Source organism: Globicephala melas, chromosome 8 (assembly GCF_963455315.2).
Source record: "Globicephala melas chromosome 8, mGloMel1.2, whole genome shotgun sequence".
Lineage (NCBI taxonomy): Eukaryota > Metazoa > Chordata > Mammalia > Artiodactyla > Delphinidae > Globicephala > Globicephala melas.
The window spans coordinates 28814947-28829558 of record NC_083321.1 but is presented as its reverse complement, the minus strand read 5'-3'; the positions used below and the strand labels follow the sequence as shown (position 1 = coordinate 28829558).

Below are 14612 nucleotides of genomic sequence, written 5' to 3'. Positions count from 1 at the left end.
AGAGTTTCTGCTGAAAGATCAGCTCTTAACCTTATGGGATTCCCTTGTGTGTTATTTGTTGTTTTTCCCTTGCTGCTTTTAATATGTTTTCTTTGTATTTAATTTTTAATAGTTTGATTAATATGTGTCTTGGCATGTTTCTCCTTGGATTTATCCTCTATGGGACTCTCTGTGCTTCTTGGACTTGATTAACTATTTCCTTTCCCATATTAGGGAAGTTTTCTACTATAATCTCTTCAAATATTTTCTCAGTCCCTTTCTTTTTCTCTTCTTCTTCTGGAACCCCTATAATTTGAATGTTGGTGCATTTAATATTGTCCCAGAGGTCTCTGAGGCTGTCCTCTGTTCTTTTCATTGTTTTATCTTTATTCTGCTCTGCAGTAGTTATTTCCATTATTTTATCTTCCAGGTCACTTATCCGTTCTTCTGCCTCAGTTATTCTGGTATTGATCCCTTCTAGAGTATTTTTAATTTCATTTATTGTGTGTTGTTCATCATTGCTTGTTTGCTCTTTAGTTCTTCTAGGTCCTTGTTAAATGTTTCTTGCATTTTCTCTATTCTATTTCGAAGATTTTGGATCATCTTTACTATCATTATTCTGAATTCTTTTTCAGGTAGACTCCCTATTTCCTCTTCATTTTTTAGGTCTGGTGGGCTTTTACCTTGCTCCTTCATCTGCTGTGTGTTTTTCTGTCTTCTCATTCTGCTTCTCTTACTGTGTTTGGGGTCTACTTTTCGCAGGCTGCAGGTTCGTAGTTCCCGATGTTTTTGGTGTCTGTCCCCAGTGGCTAAGGTTGATTCAGTGGGTTGTGTAGGCTTCCTGGTGGAGGGGACTGATGCCTGTGTTCTGGTGGATGAGGCTGGATCTTGCCTTTCTGGTGGGCAGGTCCATGTCTGGTGGTGTGTTTTGGGGTGTCTGTGGCCTTATAATGATTTTAGGCAGCCTCTTGCTAATGGATGGGTCTGTGTTCCTGGCTTGCTAGTTGTTTGGCATAGGGTGTCCAGCACTGTAGCCTGCTGGTCGTTGAGTGAAGCTGGGTGTTGGTGTTGAGGTGGAGGTCTCTGGGAGATTTTCGCTGTCTGATATTATGGGGAGCTGGGAGGTCTCTTGTGGACCAGTGTCCTGAAGTTGGCTGTCCCACCTCAGAGGCACAACACTGACTCCTGGCTGGAGAACCAAGAGCCTTTCATCCACAGGGCTCAGAATAAAAGGGAGGAAAGATAGAAAGAAAGAGGACAAAATAAAGTAAAATAAAGTTATTATTAAAATAAAAATAATTATTATGAAAAAAATTTTAAAAAGTAAAAAAAGAAGAATGGATGGACAGAATCCTAGGACAAATGGAGAAAGCAAAGTTATACAGAAAAAATCTCTCACAGAAGCATACACATACACACTCACAAAAAGAGGAAAAGGGGAAAAAATAATATATCTTGCTCCCAAAGTCCATCTCCTCAATTTGGGATGATTCGTTGTCTATTCAGGTATTCCACAGATGCAGGTACATCAAGTTGATTGTGGAGCTTTAATCCACTGCTCCTGAGGCTGCTGGGAGAAATTTCCCTTTCTCTTCTTTGTTCGCACAGCTCCCGGGGTTCAGCTTTGGATTTGGACCCGCCCCTGTGTGTAGGTCACCTGAGGGCATCTGTTTCCGCTCAGAACAGGGTTAAAGGAGCAGCTGATTCGGGGGCTCTGGCTCACTCAGGCCGGGGGGAGGGAGGGGTACGGATGCCGGGCGAGCCTGTGGCGGCAGAGGGCGGCGTGACATTGCGCCAGCCTGAGGCGTGCTGTGCGTTCTCCTGGGGAAGTTGTCCCTGGATCACGGGACCCTGGCAGTGTTGGGCTGCACAGGCTCCCCAGAAGGGGGGTGTGGATAGTGACCTGTGCTCACACACAGGCTTCTTGGTGGCGGCAGCAGCAGCCTTAGCGTCTCATGCCCGTCTCTGGGGTCCACGCTGATAGCCGCGGCTCGCGCCCGTCTCTGGAGCTCCTTTAAGCAGCGCTCTTAATCCGCTTTCCTCGTGCACCAGGAAACAAAGAGGGAAGAAAAAGTCTCTTTCCTCATGGCAGCTCCAGACTTTTCCCCGGACTCCCTCCCGGCTAGCCGTGGCGCACTGACCCCCTGCAGGCTGTGTTCACACCGCCAGCCCCAGTCCTCTCCCTGTGCTCCGACCGAAGCCCGAGCCTCAGCTCTCAGCTCTGCCCGCCCCAGCGGGTGAGCAGATAAGCCTCTTGGGCTGGTGAGTGCTGGTCGGCACCGATCCTCTGTGCGGGAATCTCCCTGCTTTGCCCTCCACAGCCCTGTGGCTGCGCTCTCCTCCGCGGCTCCGAAGCTCCCCACCTCCGCCACCCGCAGTCTCCGCCCGCGCAGGGGCTTCTTAGTGTGTGGAAACCTTTCCTCCTTCACAGCTCTCTCCCAGAGGTGCAGGTCCCGTCCCTATTCTTTGTCTCTGTTTTTTTCTTTTGCCCTACCCAGGTACGTGGAGAGTTTCTTGCCTTTTGGGAGGTCTGAGGTCTTCTGCCAGCGTTCAGGGGGTGTTCTATAGGAGCAGTTCCACGTGTAGATGTATTTCTGATATATCTGTGGGGAGGAAAGTGATCTCCGCATCTTACTCTTCCGCCATCTTCTCCTGGTCCCATCTGCTCTTCGACTTTTAAGAGCCAGTTCTGTGATCCCATGTATTAGCAAGAAATTCCACTGCATGTGACACAGCACCTTACTCACACTGACTGAATGCAATAAACAACAACTACATAAATGAGAGGAAACTTGACTCACATAACTGAAATACTCAGGAGTAAATCAAATACATCGGTGTTTGGGGGCTCAAATAGTCTTTCTCTCTCTCTTAGTTCTGCTCTTCCTCATTTGCTTTATCCCCTCAGTCTCATGAGCGCGTAACAGGACTGGCTGCATCACTAGACTTGCCAAGTTCAGGACCAGCATGCAGAGGGAGAGAGTTTCTTTCTGGTAGCTCTTACACAGCTTCATGGATTTACTCTGATCAAAGCCATTTGTGTCACGTGTCCATTCCTGATGCAGTCACTGTGGGAGAAGATACACAGTGGCCAGGCTTAGACCAAGAACCTGCCCTTAAATGAATCATTCTATCTAAGCAGCACATTTCTTTACACCCTCACCTACCCAGTCTGTAAGTTTCTTCAGTACCAGAGCTCTGTCTCATGGTCTTGTGCATTCCTGGTGAGTATGATGGTGCTGGGCACATAGTCGATTCTCAATAAATGTTGAATGGCTGGAGGGTTAAATAAGTAGATTCATGGACTCGTGAAAGCCAAGTGCCTGATTGAAAGGTATTTACAGTGCAGTGAAGTAGTGAACTTAATATTCATTTGTTTATTCAAATAATATTTATAAACCACCTCTAATGTGCCAGGCAACATACCAGCTATTAGGCATATAGCAGATAAGAGATAAAAGAAATATCATTTCTGTTCTCATGGAGTTTACAGCCTGTTGGAGAAAGCCAACATGCAATTATAAATGAAGAATGTTGTAATAGAGACTGAAAGGACCTTCGGAAATTTGGAAGCAAGTTGACCTAACCTAGTTCAGAGATCAAGGGAAACTTCTGGTCATGTTTAATTTTATGCTGAGCCCTGTGGGGGTGAGTAAGTTAAGGTAAGTGAACATCAAGAACCAGCATAGCACATTCAAAGAACTGAAAGAAATTCCAGTGGGTGGTCAGAATGAGGGTGGTTTAGTCTAGGGAGGGGCTTGAAAATCATTTCTGGGGTGGTGAAGCTAATCCAAAGAGAAATGGAAAGTCTGAATACATGATCATGTCTGAGTTATATGGTAATGTCTGTATCAAAGGTAGATATGTACCAGGTTGTATGCTTCCTGGAAAATCATTGAGAAGAGCTCACAAAAGAAATTATGTGTTTCTTGTACTTTGAAGAGTGAATAGAAGTTTTCCATCACAAAATGTACAATGATAAGACATCAGTGTAGTAGCACGTTGATGCAAAGGGGCCTTATAATGTTCTGGGTTTGCTGGACTTCTGGTGTGTGTTGGCAGGATACTCTGCCCAGTGGGGCGTTGAGGGTGCTGGAGGTGAACCTGGAAAGGTAGTTAGCTGCCAGTTTGTGAACATCTTTGCTTGCCATTATGAGAAATCTGAATTTTATCTTGTAGTCAGTGGGGAATCTTAGATAATGATGGCCATTGTCTTCAGATTCTCTCAATTATATCCTATTGTCAATTCTGGAACTTCCAAAAATGAGGAGCAATAAATATGGATCTATTTTAATTTAATTGTAAAGACCAACAAAATAATTTACATAAATTTCAGATTAAGATATTGCAGTACTCCTTGAAATTTTTAATAACATAGATCACGAAGTTGTTGACCTTCAAGAGACCACATCTGATGTCACCCAGTAGTCCTAAAATAATTCCTTGCTTCATAGATTTATTGCACAATACATTTTCTTTTGCTCACACCTTAGAAGATCACTGTTGTTTTGTAGGCAGCTGCCCTTTCTTTTGACAAGGGAAGTAGCATTTTATCACCTACCAAAGATCATTGTTGTAAAAATAAGTATTATCACTCTGTCAATGGCCTATTTTAACTACCTTCCTTGAGTAGTGATCAGAAATGGGCTGCATAAAAAAAAGGACTGAAAGTATTTCAAACAAATCTGTTTACAGTACAGAGGAAGCAAGAAAAGTTACAGTCTTGACTCTACTGGTTCATCATTATACAGTTGCATAATCTGCTCTTGAAAAATTCTATGATAGTAAGGAGTAAATTGCAAGTATCACTTGCTAAATCATCCAGGAACATGGAAACTATATTGGTATAATTTTAATGTTTTAAAATATGTAGAATTTATTAGATACCTTTACAAATCCTATTTCTTAGAGACAGCTGTGTTAAAAATAGCTCACTCAGGAATAAAAGTTTGCCTTTAGGTATCATCTTTCTGCCTAAAGTCCTAGGTGCCTGCTACTGCTTGTTTCTTCGGATCACCATTTAGGCATTACATTTTGTCCCTCCTCAAACCTCATTTATACCAGTCATAAAATATTATCTGTCGGCATCATTTCCTTAGATTCCTGATTCCTGGATAGGGAATTAGTTTAAAAAATGAAAAAAACGCTAATGCAGGATGCAGTAATTTGAAGCAGAAATTTTTCATGATGATATTTTGGTTTTAGAAAGACAGTTCTGATGAAAGTGGGTTGAACAGTAGGACTAGTGGATTGCTGTTGGAATAGTACAGGTAAGAGATGATGAAGGCCTTAGCCAGGAGACAGTAAGAATGTTATAGATTACAGACACACACCCAGGAAGCATATGGAATTTATAGAGTTGATTTGTATGGGAAATGAGGAAGAAGAAAAAAACAAGAATGGCAGGGATGGTAAGAATATGGATGATGGGAGGACATTGACTCAAAAACATATAAAAAGAGAACTGGTGCATTCGGAGTAAGGAAAAAATAATAGAGTTATAGGCATATGAGTAGTAAGGTGTCTTTGGGCATATCTAAGTGAGGATATATAATAGGCAATGAAAATATGTGTCTGTAACTCTAGGGAGATGTGAACTGTGGAAGTAGATATGATAATCATCAATATATGGAGAGAGAACTGTTGAGCCCATGAGAGTGGATATTATGCAGGAAGAGTTCATGCAACGTGAAGCAAGGAGGCTAAGAACAGATGCAAGAGTTCTTTACCTTAAACAAAGACTAGAAACCAACAAAAGAGGGATCTGCAAAGTAGGAACAGATCACAAGCACATTGTCAGAAAAGTCAAGGTAAGAAAATTGTATAGAAGAAATGGGTCACTGAGGTCAAATCTTGTAAAAGTAACAAGATGACAGAAATCTGTTCACTGGAATTGTTGATTAGGAGTTCATCTTTAGATTCCTCTGAGCCAAATCTTAAGATAAGGACTTGAGTTACAGGTAGATAATTGGGAGGTGATCCCAGAAAGCCAGGGAGAAGGTACAGACAGTATTGTAACAGGAAAAGAGGAGTCAATAAAGTAGGTTATTGCTCTGCCCACTGGAACACGGTGCTGCAGGGCCCTCTGAGGAAGCAAGCAGCAAGCACCTCAAAATTTTCTCAACAAAGGCCTGGCAGGTGAGGGCTACCACTGCCAGTGCTTTGAAGGTTGCCCTGGGGGATTTTAGCTCTCCAGAATTTCTGGGTGGGGACTGAGCAGCAGACACAATTTCAGAAAAAGCCGTGAGTCAGGAAGCAGAGAGACAGGAGACTTGGTGTCCACCTGAGGCAAAATGTCATGAGAGTGATGGAATGCTGTACATCCAACTGAAACTTAAGTTAAACATGGGCCAAGAGCAGGTGGCATGGATGGTCAAAAAGTGTCTACTGTGGAGTTCACGAGTAAACTCAGAAAACAGGTTTAGGGACAGGGAGTAAAAATAACTTCATTGCTGAGAGTAAGGAAGTTAAGATGTTGGGTGGGTGGTGGTATAGTTGACTAAATTGAGACTGGACAGAAAGGACTGGGGATATGCAAAGAATACATTTTATAACTCATTAACACTGGAAGAAGGAAGTAGAGATGTCAATATGACCTCATTCATACCCACAGCTTATATCTATTTCCAGAATATAAGCAGTGGAGGTAAAAAAATGAACTAGCAGAAATTTGAGGATGAGGCTTGGTTGAAAGGAGTTTTTATGAACAAGCTTGTAGGCATTCATTCATTTATTTAGAATGTTTTTGAATGTTTATTATTGCTCAATTCTAGGCTAAGCATTAAAAATGTTATGGCAAAAACTACAGGCAATAAGATCCTTACTTCGTGGAGCTTGGTAGCTAGTCCAAGAGACAGACACGTTATTAAAATTTCAGTCATAAATTTATATGTAACTCTGTAACTTTTATTCATTTTAAGAATTTATAAACTATGCTCACTACTATAAAGGAAAATTGCAGTGTGCTATGAGAGTGTAGCCAGAGCATGTCACCTAAGGAGAAGAGAGGGAAAGATCAAATAGTAATAGGTGGAGAGTTGTCCATCCTAGTGCAGTGCCTGCTCTTCCTTTCCTAATTTGGAACTGTTCCTTTTTGGTCCCTTATACTTCATGGTATAGACATTCATTTTAATTTGCTTAAATGTATCTTCAAGTAAAAATAAAATGAGTGAATTGTAGATAAATAATTTTATGTTGCCCACAACTTGATTGAAAGTCAGACTATATAGAAGTTTCCAAATCAAAACCCTTTTCTCTCAGAACTCTTTAATCACATAGAATTCAGTTTTGCTAATGAGAATTTCAATGCTAATCTGATTCTCTCTCCATTACATGTAATCTTCACCTCTTCCCCCTTTTCCTTCTGTAAATTTTTAGTAGCTTCTCTTTATTTACGGTGTACTAAAATTTTCACAGTAATGGGGTTAAGCTGTTTTATGTTTGCCTATCTCAGCAATCTATGTGTTCTGATGCTTTGAATTTGTAGTTCTCTTTTTTGTTGTTGTTCGACAGTGGGAATTTTTCTTCCCTTTTTTTTTTTTTTTTGTATTAGTTTCTCTTTTCCATTTCTCTTTTCTTTATCTGTGAAATCCCTTTGGGTTGGATGTTAGGTCTCCTTTATTGATTCTGTCTCTTCAGATTTCTCTATTTTATGATATTTAGGACTATTCTTATGATTTTTCTTATGGGTTTTTTAAAAAATCAGTTGAATATTTGATACATTCAAGACTACATGTGGTATAGAGGTAAAGCTTGAAACATAATTGTAACTTACAACGAGACTTAAAACTAAAGCAATTACCAATAGTGGGGAAGTTTTCTGTGGTCCTCAGCTCATATCTATTCTCCTTGTAGAGGTGATGATTTCTACATTTTCTGTTTAATAAACCTCTTTCTTTTCCCTGTAGTTTTACTAAGTACATGCCCCTAAATGTACTTGTCATGTTTTTAGATTTTTAAAAAATAATGTATTTCAAAATATGCTAAAGTACACTTTTTCAATAATAACATATTGTTAAGATCTGTTCATCTTGCTACATGTGACTATAGTTTGTTTTCATTCAGTTGAGGAATTCCATTATAAATATGTGAAGTTGTCAGGCACAGACAGCCAACAGGAGTAGACACTGAAATCCAGCCCAAGCTACTGCTCCTGAAGTCCAAGCAACAGCTCATTAAGTCAGAGGAGGAAAGCCTTTTTGTAATTGTCTATCCAAAAGGGAGATTCTTGGATTTTGTGCGAAGGTATCATAAGAGGTGGGAGATGAATAGGGACTGATTCCACAACTGACATACCTATTCTCCTGTCAATGATTTTTTAAATTATTGGGTTTTTGCCAGGTTTCTTTTTTTTTAATTAACATCTTGCAGCTGCTTCTCACTAACTATTTTACATTTGGTAGTGTATATATGTCAATGACACTCTCTCACTTCTTCCCAGCTTACCCTTCCCCCTCCCTGTGTCCTCAAGTCTGTTCTCTACGTCTGTGTCTTTATTCCTGCCCTGCCCCTAGGTTCTTCAAAACCTTTTTTTTTTTTTTTTCAGATTCCATATATATGTGTTAGCATACGGTATTTGTTTTTCTCTTTCTGACTAACTTCACTTTGTATGACAGACTCTAGGTCCATCCACCTCATTACAAATAACTCAATTTTGTTTCATTTTATGGCTGAGTAATATTCCATTTTATATATGTGCCACATCTTCTTTATCCATTCATCTGTCGATGGACACGTAAGTTGCTTCCATGTCCTGGCTATTGTAAATAGTGCTGCAATGAACATTGTGGTACATGACTTATTTTGAATTATGGTTTTCTCAGGTTAAATGCCCAGTAGTGGGATTGCTGGGTCATATGGTAATTCTATTTTTAGTTTTTTAAGGACCCTCCATACTGTTCAACATAGTGGCTGTATCAATGTACATTCCCACCAGAAGTGCAAGAGGGTTCCCTTTTCTCGACACCCTCTCTAGCATTTATTGTTTGTCGATTTTTTTGATGATGGCCTTTCTAACTGGTGTGTGGTGATACCTCATTGTAGTTTTGACTTGCATTTCTCTAATGATTAGTGACATTGAGTATACTTTCAAGTGCTTGTTGGCAATCTGTATATCTTTGGAGAAATATCTAATTAGGTCTTCTGCCCATTTTTGGATTGGATTGTTTCTGTTTTTGATATTGAGCTCTATGAGCTGCTTGTAAATTTTGGAGATTAATCCTTTGTCAGTTGCTTCATTTGCAAATATTTTCTCCCATTCTGAGGGTTGTCTTTTTGTCTTGTTTATGGTTTCCTTTGCTGTGCAAAAGCTTTGAAGTTTCATTAGATCCCATTTGCTTATTTTTGTTTTTATTTCCATTTCTCTAGGAGGTGGGTCAAAAAGAATCTTGCTATGATTTAGGTCATAGAGTGTTCCACCTTTGTATTCCTCTAAGAGTTTTATAGTGTCTGGCCTTACATTTAGGTCTTTAATCCATTTTGAGTTTATTTTTGTGTATGATGTTAGGGAGTGTTCTAATTTCCTTCTTTTACATGTAGCTGTACAGTTTTCCCAGCACCACTTATTGAAGACACTGTCTTTTCTCCACTGTATATTTATGCCTCCTTTATCAAAGATAAGGTGACCATTTGTGCGTGGATTTATCTCTGGGCTTTCTATCCTGTTTTGCATTGACGTATATTTCTGTTTTTGTGCCAGTACCATACTGTCTTGATTACTGTAGCTTTGTAGTATAGTCTGAAGTCAGGGCGCATGATTCCTCCAGCTCTGTTTTTCGTTATCAAGATTGCTTTGGCTATTCGGGGTCTTTTGTGTTTCCATACAAATTGTGAATTTTTTTGTTCTAGTTCTGTGAAAAATGCCATTGGTAGTTTGATAGGGATTACGTTGAATCTGTAGATTGCTTTGGGTAGTATAATCATTTTCACAATGTTGATTCTTCCAATCCAAAAACATGGTATATCTCTCCATCTGTTTGAATCATCTTTAATTTCTTTCATCAGTGTCTTGTAGTTTTCTGCATACAGGTCTTTTGTCTCCTTAGCTAGGTTTATTCCTAGGTATTTTATTCTTTTTGTCGCAGTGGTAAATGGGAGTGTTTCCTTAATTTCTCTTTCAGATTTTTCATCATTAATGTATAGGAATGCAAGAGATTTCTGTACGTTAATTTTGTATCCTGCTACTTTACCAAATTCATTGATTAGCTCTAGTAGTTTTCTGGTAGCATCTTTAGGATTTTCTGTGTATAGTATCATGTCATCTGCAAACAGTGACAACTTTACTTCTTCTCTTCCGATTTGGATTCCTTTTATTTCTTTTTCTTCTCTGATTGCTGTGGCTAAAACTTCCAAAACTGTGTTGAATAATAGTGGTGAGAGTGGACAACCTTGTCCTGTTCCTGATCTTAGAGGAAATGGTTTCTGTTTTTCACCATTAAGAATGACGTTGTCTGTGGGTTTGTCATAAATGGCCTTTATTATGTTGAGGTAAGTTCCCTCTATGTCTACTTTCTGGAGGGTTTTTATCATAAATGGGTGTTGAATTTTGTCAAAAGCTTTTTCTGCAACTATTGAGATGATCATATGGTTTTTCCCCTTCAGTTTGTTAATATGGTATATCACAGTGATTGATTTGAGTATACTGAGGTATCCTTGCATGCCTGGGATAAACCCCAGTTGATCATGGTGTATGATGCGTTTAATGTGCTGTTGGATTCTGTTTGCTAGTATTTTGTTGAGGATTTTTGCATCTATGATCATCAGTGATATTGTCCTGTAGTTTTCTTTCTTTGTGACATCTTTTTCTTGTTTTGGTATCATGGTGATGGTGACCTCATAGAATGAGTTTGGGAGTATTCCTCCATCTGCTATATTTTGGAAGCTTTTGAAAAGGATAGGTGTTAGCTCTTCTCTAAATGTTTGATAGAATTCACCTGAGAAGCCATCTGGTCCTGGGCTTTTGTTTGTTGGAAGATTTTTTAATTACAGTCTCAATTTCAGTGCTTGTGATTGGTCTGTTTATATTTTCTACTTCTTCCTGGTTCAGTCTCAGAAGTTGTGCTTTTCTAATAAATTGTCCATTTCTTCTAGTTTGTCCATTTTATTGGCATAGAGTTGCTTGTAGTAATCTCTCATGATTCTTTGTATTTCTGCAGTGTCAGTTGTTACTTCTCCTTTTTCATTTCTAATTCTATTGATTTGAGTCTTCTGCCTGTTTTTCTTGATGAGTCTGGCTAATGGTTTATTAATTTTGTTTATTTTCTCAAAGAACCAGCTTTTAGTTTTATTGATCTTTGCTATCATTTCCTTCATTTCTTTTTCATTTCTTTCTGATCTGATCTTTATGATTTCTTTCCTTCTGCTAACTTTGGGGTTTCTTTTGTTCTTCTTTCTCTAATTGCTTTAGGTCTAAGGTTTAGTTTTTTATTTGAGATTTTTCTTGTTTCTTGAGGTAGGATTGTATTGCTATAAACTTCCCTCTTAGAACTGCTTTTGCTGCATCCCATAGGTTTTGGGTCGTTGTGTTTTCATTGTCTTTTGTTGTTAGGCATTTTTTGATTTCTCTTTGATTTCTTCAGTGATCTCTTGGTTATTTAGTAGTGTATTGTTTAGCCTCCATGTGTTTGTATTTTTTACAGGTCTTTTCCTGTAATTGATTCTAGTCTCATAGCATTGTGGTCGGAAAAAATACTTGATACGATTTCAGTTTTTTTTAATTTACCAAGGCTTGATATGTATCCTGGAAAATGTTCCATGAACACTTGAGAAGAAAGTGTATTCTGTTCTTTTTGCGTGGAATGCCCTATAAATATCAATGAAGCCCATATTGTTTGATGTATCATTTAAAGCTTGTGTTTACTTATTTATTTGCATTTTGGGTTATCTGTCCGTTGGTGAAAGTGGGGTGTTAAAGTCCCCTACTATGATCATGTTACTGTGAATTTCCCCATTTATGGCTGTTAGTATTTGCCTTATGTATTGAGGTGCTCCTATGTTGGGTGCATAAATATTTACAATTGGTAATCTTCTTCTTGGATTGATTCCTTTATCATTATGTAGTGTCCTTCTTTGTCTCTTGTAATAGTCTTTATTTTAAAGTCTATTTTGTGTGATATGAGAATTGCTACTCCAGCTTTCTTTTGATTTCCATTTGCATAGAATATCTTTCTCCATCCCCTCACTTTCAGTCTGTATGTGTCCCTAGGTCTGAAGTGGGTCTCTTGTAGACAGCATATATACGGGTTTTGTTTTTGTATCCAATCAGCACGTCTCTGTCTTTTGGTGGAAGCATTTAATCCATTTACATTTAAGGTAGTCATCGGTATGCATTTTCCTATTACCATTTTCTTAATTGTTTTGGGTTCGTTATTGTTAGGTCTTTTCCTTCTCTTGTGTTTCCTGCCTAGAGAAGTTCCTGTAGCATTTGTTGTAAAGCTGGTTTGGTGGTGCTGAATTCTCTTAGTTTTTGCTTGTTAGTAAGGGGTTTAATTTCTCCGTTGAATCTGAATGAGATCCTGCTGGGTAGAGTAATATTGGTTGTAGGTTTTTCCCTTTCATCACTTTAAATATGTCCTGCCACTCCTTTCTGGCTTGCAGAGCTTCTTCTGAAAGATCAGCTGTTCTCTATAGTTTGATTAATATGTGTCTTGGCATGTTTCTCCTTGGATTTATCTTGTATGGGACGCTCTGCACTTCCTGGACTTGATTGACTATTTCCTTTCCCATATTAGGGAAGTTCTCTACTATAATCTCTTCAAATATTTTCTCAGTCCCTTTCTTTTTCTCTTCTTCTTCTGGGACCCCTATAATTCGAACGTTGATGCATTTAATGTTGTCCCAGAGGTCTCTGAAACTGTCCTCAATTCTTTTCATTTGGTTTTCTTTATTCTGCTCTGTGGTAGTTATTTCCACTATTTTATCTTACAGGTCACTTATCCATTCTTCTGCCCCAGGTATTCTGCTATTGATTCCTTCTTGAGAATTTTTATTTTCATTTATTTTGTTGTTCATAATTTTTTTTTGCTCTTTAGTTTTTCTAGGTCCTTGTTAAATGTTTCTTGTATTTTCTCCATTCTGTTTCCAAGATTTTGGATCATCTTTACTATCATTACTCTGAGTTCTTTTTCAGGTAGATTGCCTATTTCCTCTTCATTTGTTTGGTCTGGTGGGTTTTTACCTTGCTCCTTCATCTGCTGTGTTTTTCTCTGTCTCCTCATTTTGCTTAACTTACTGTGTTTGGGGTCTCTTTTTCGCAGGCTGCAGGTTCATAGTTCCCATTGTTTTTGTTGTCTGCCCCCAGTGGCTACGGTTGGTTCAGTGGGTTTTGTAGGCTTCATGTGGAGGGGACTGGTGCCTGTGTTCTGCTGGATGAGGCTGGATCTTGTCTTTTTGGTGGGTAGGACTACATCCGGTGGTGTATTTTGTAGTGTCTGTGACCTTATGATTTTAGGCAACCTTTCTGCTAATGGTGGGTTTGTGTTCGTGTCTTGCTAGTTGTTTGGCATAGGGTGTCCAGCACTGTAGCTTGCTGGTCGTTGAGTGAAGCTGGGTCTTAGCGTTGAGATGGAGATCTCTGGGAGAGCTTTCACCATTTGATATTATGTGCAGCCGGGAGGTCTCTGGTGGACCAGTCTCCTGAACTCGGACACTCCCACTGAGTGTCCCACTCAGGCACAGGCCTGACACCTGGATGGAGCACTGAGATCCTGTCAGCCTCATGGTGTGTAAATAGCATACGATTTAACAACTGCCTGCACTTCATGTTGCCCAGACTGGGCAGGAGTGCGTCCTGAGGTCGGTGGGCTCTGCTCTGCACAGTGGGCGACGGGAGCTACCTCTCCAGTGAGGGAAACCCAGAGAGACTCCCCTGGAGCCACCGAGCACCTACGAGGAAGTAAACCTTGTTTTCTACCTGTCGGTCTAGGCTTCCTCTCGGACCCAACCGCCGTGCTGCGCACCTGCCCTCCAGCCCACAGCTCCCAGTCCCGATCAAGGCCCCCACAGGTTGGTTTGGTTCTCCCAAATCCAAATCTTAAGGCTCCTCCCCAGTGCCATCTCTTTAACAAACTCTAATTGATCCTCCTGCTTCTAAGTTCCTCCTCACCTATGACACCTACTTTTAAGATGTTGCCTTATTTATATGAACCTTCTGGTAAGGGCAGTTGCTACTCAGCTCCACCTCATGGTCAACATACAGGTATTAGAGCCCCTGTTGATGGATCATCAGAGTTTTTTAGAGAAGCTGAATGAGAGACTTTTATGTGACTCTCTTCATTAGTAAATGGTGGTTTAATTTAAAAAAATGACCACTGTACTGGCTAAAATAAATCTGCACCCTAACAGGGATTTTTTGGGCTTCTACTTTGTGACTTTGTTCCAGAACATCGTTTGTAGAAAGAAGGAAGGAAAAAAGAAACAAATAATAAGTTCTGCTTCTTCCTTTTCAAGGTGGCACTGTGAATATCTGTGTCTGATTCTACCCACACACATATATAAAGCTACCTTCCCATCCATGGGTTGAAGAATAGGTCTCAAAATTTACCCACTCTTCTAACCACCTGTATCTCAGTGGGGCCATGTAATAGCAGTAAGTCTCAGTGGGAATCTGTGCAAGTCAAGTTGTATATGGTATATAA

General features: G+C 39.8%; 1 pseudogene; it reads left to right on the top strand.

Moving 5' to 3' along the window:
* Window positions 1-14049, top strand: part of LOC132597733 (hypoxia-inducible factor 1-alpha inhibitor-like) — a 187855-nt pseudogene extending 173806 nt beyond the window's left edge.
* The last annotated feature ends 563 nt before the right edge of the window (window positions 14050-14612 follow it).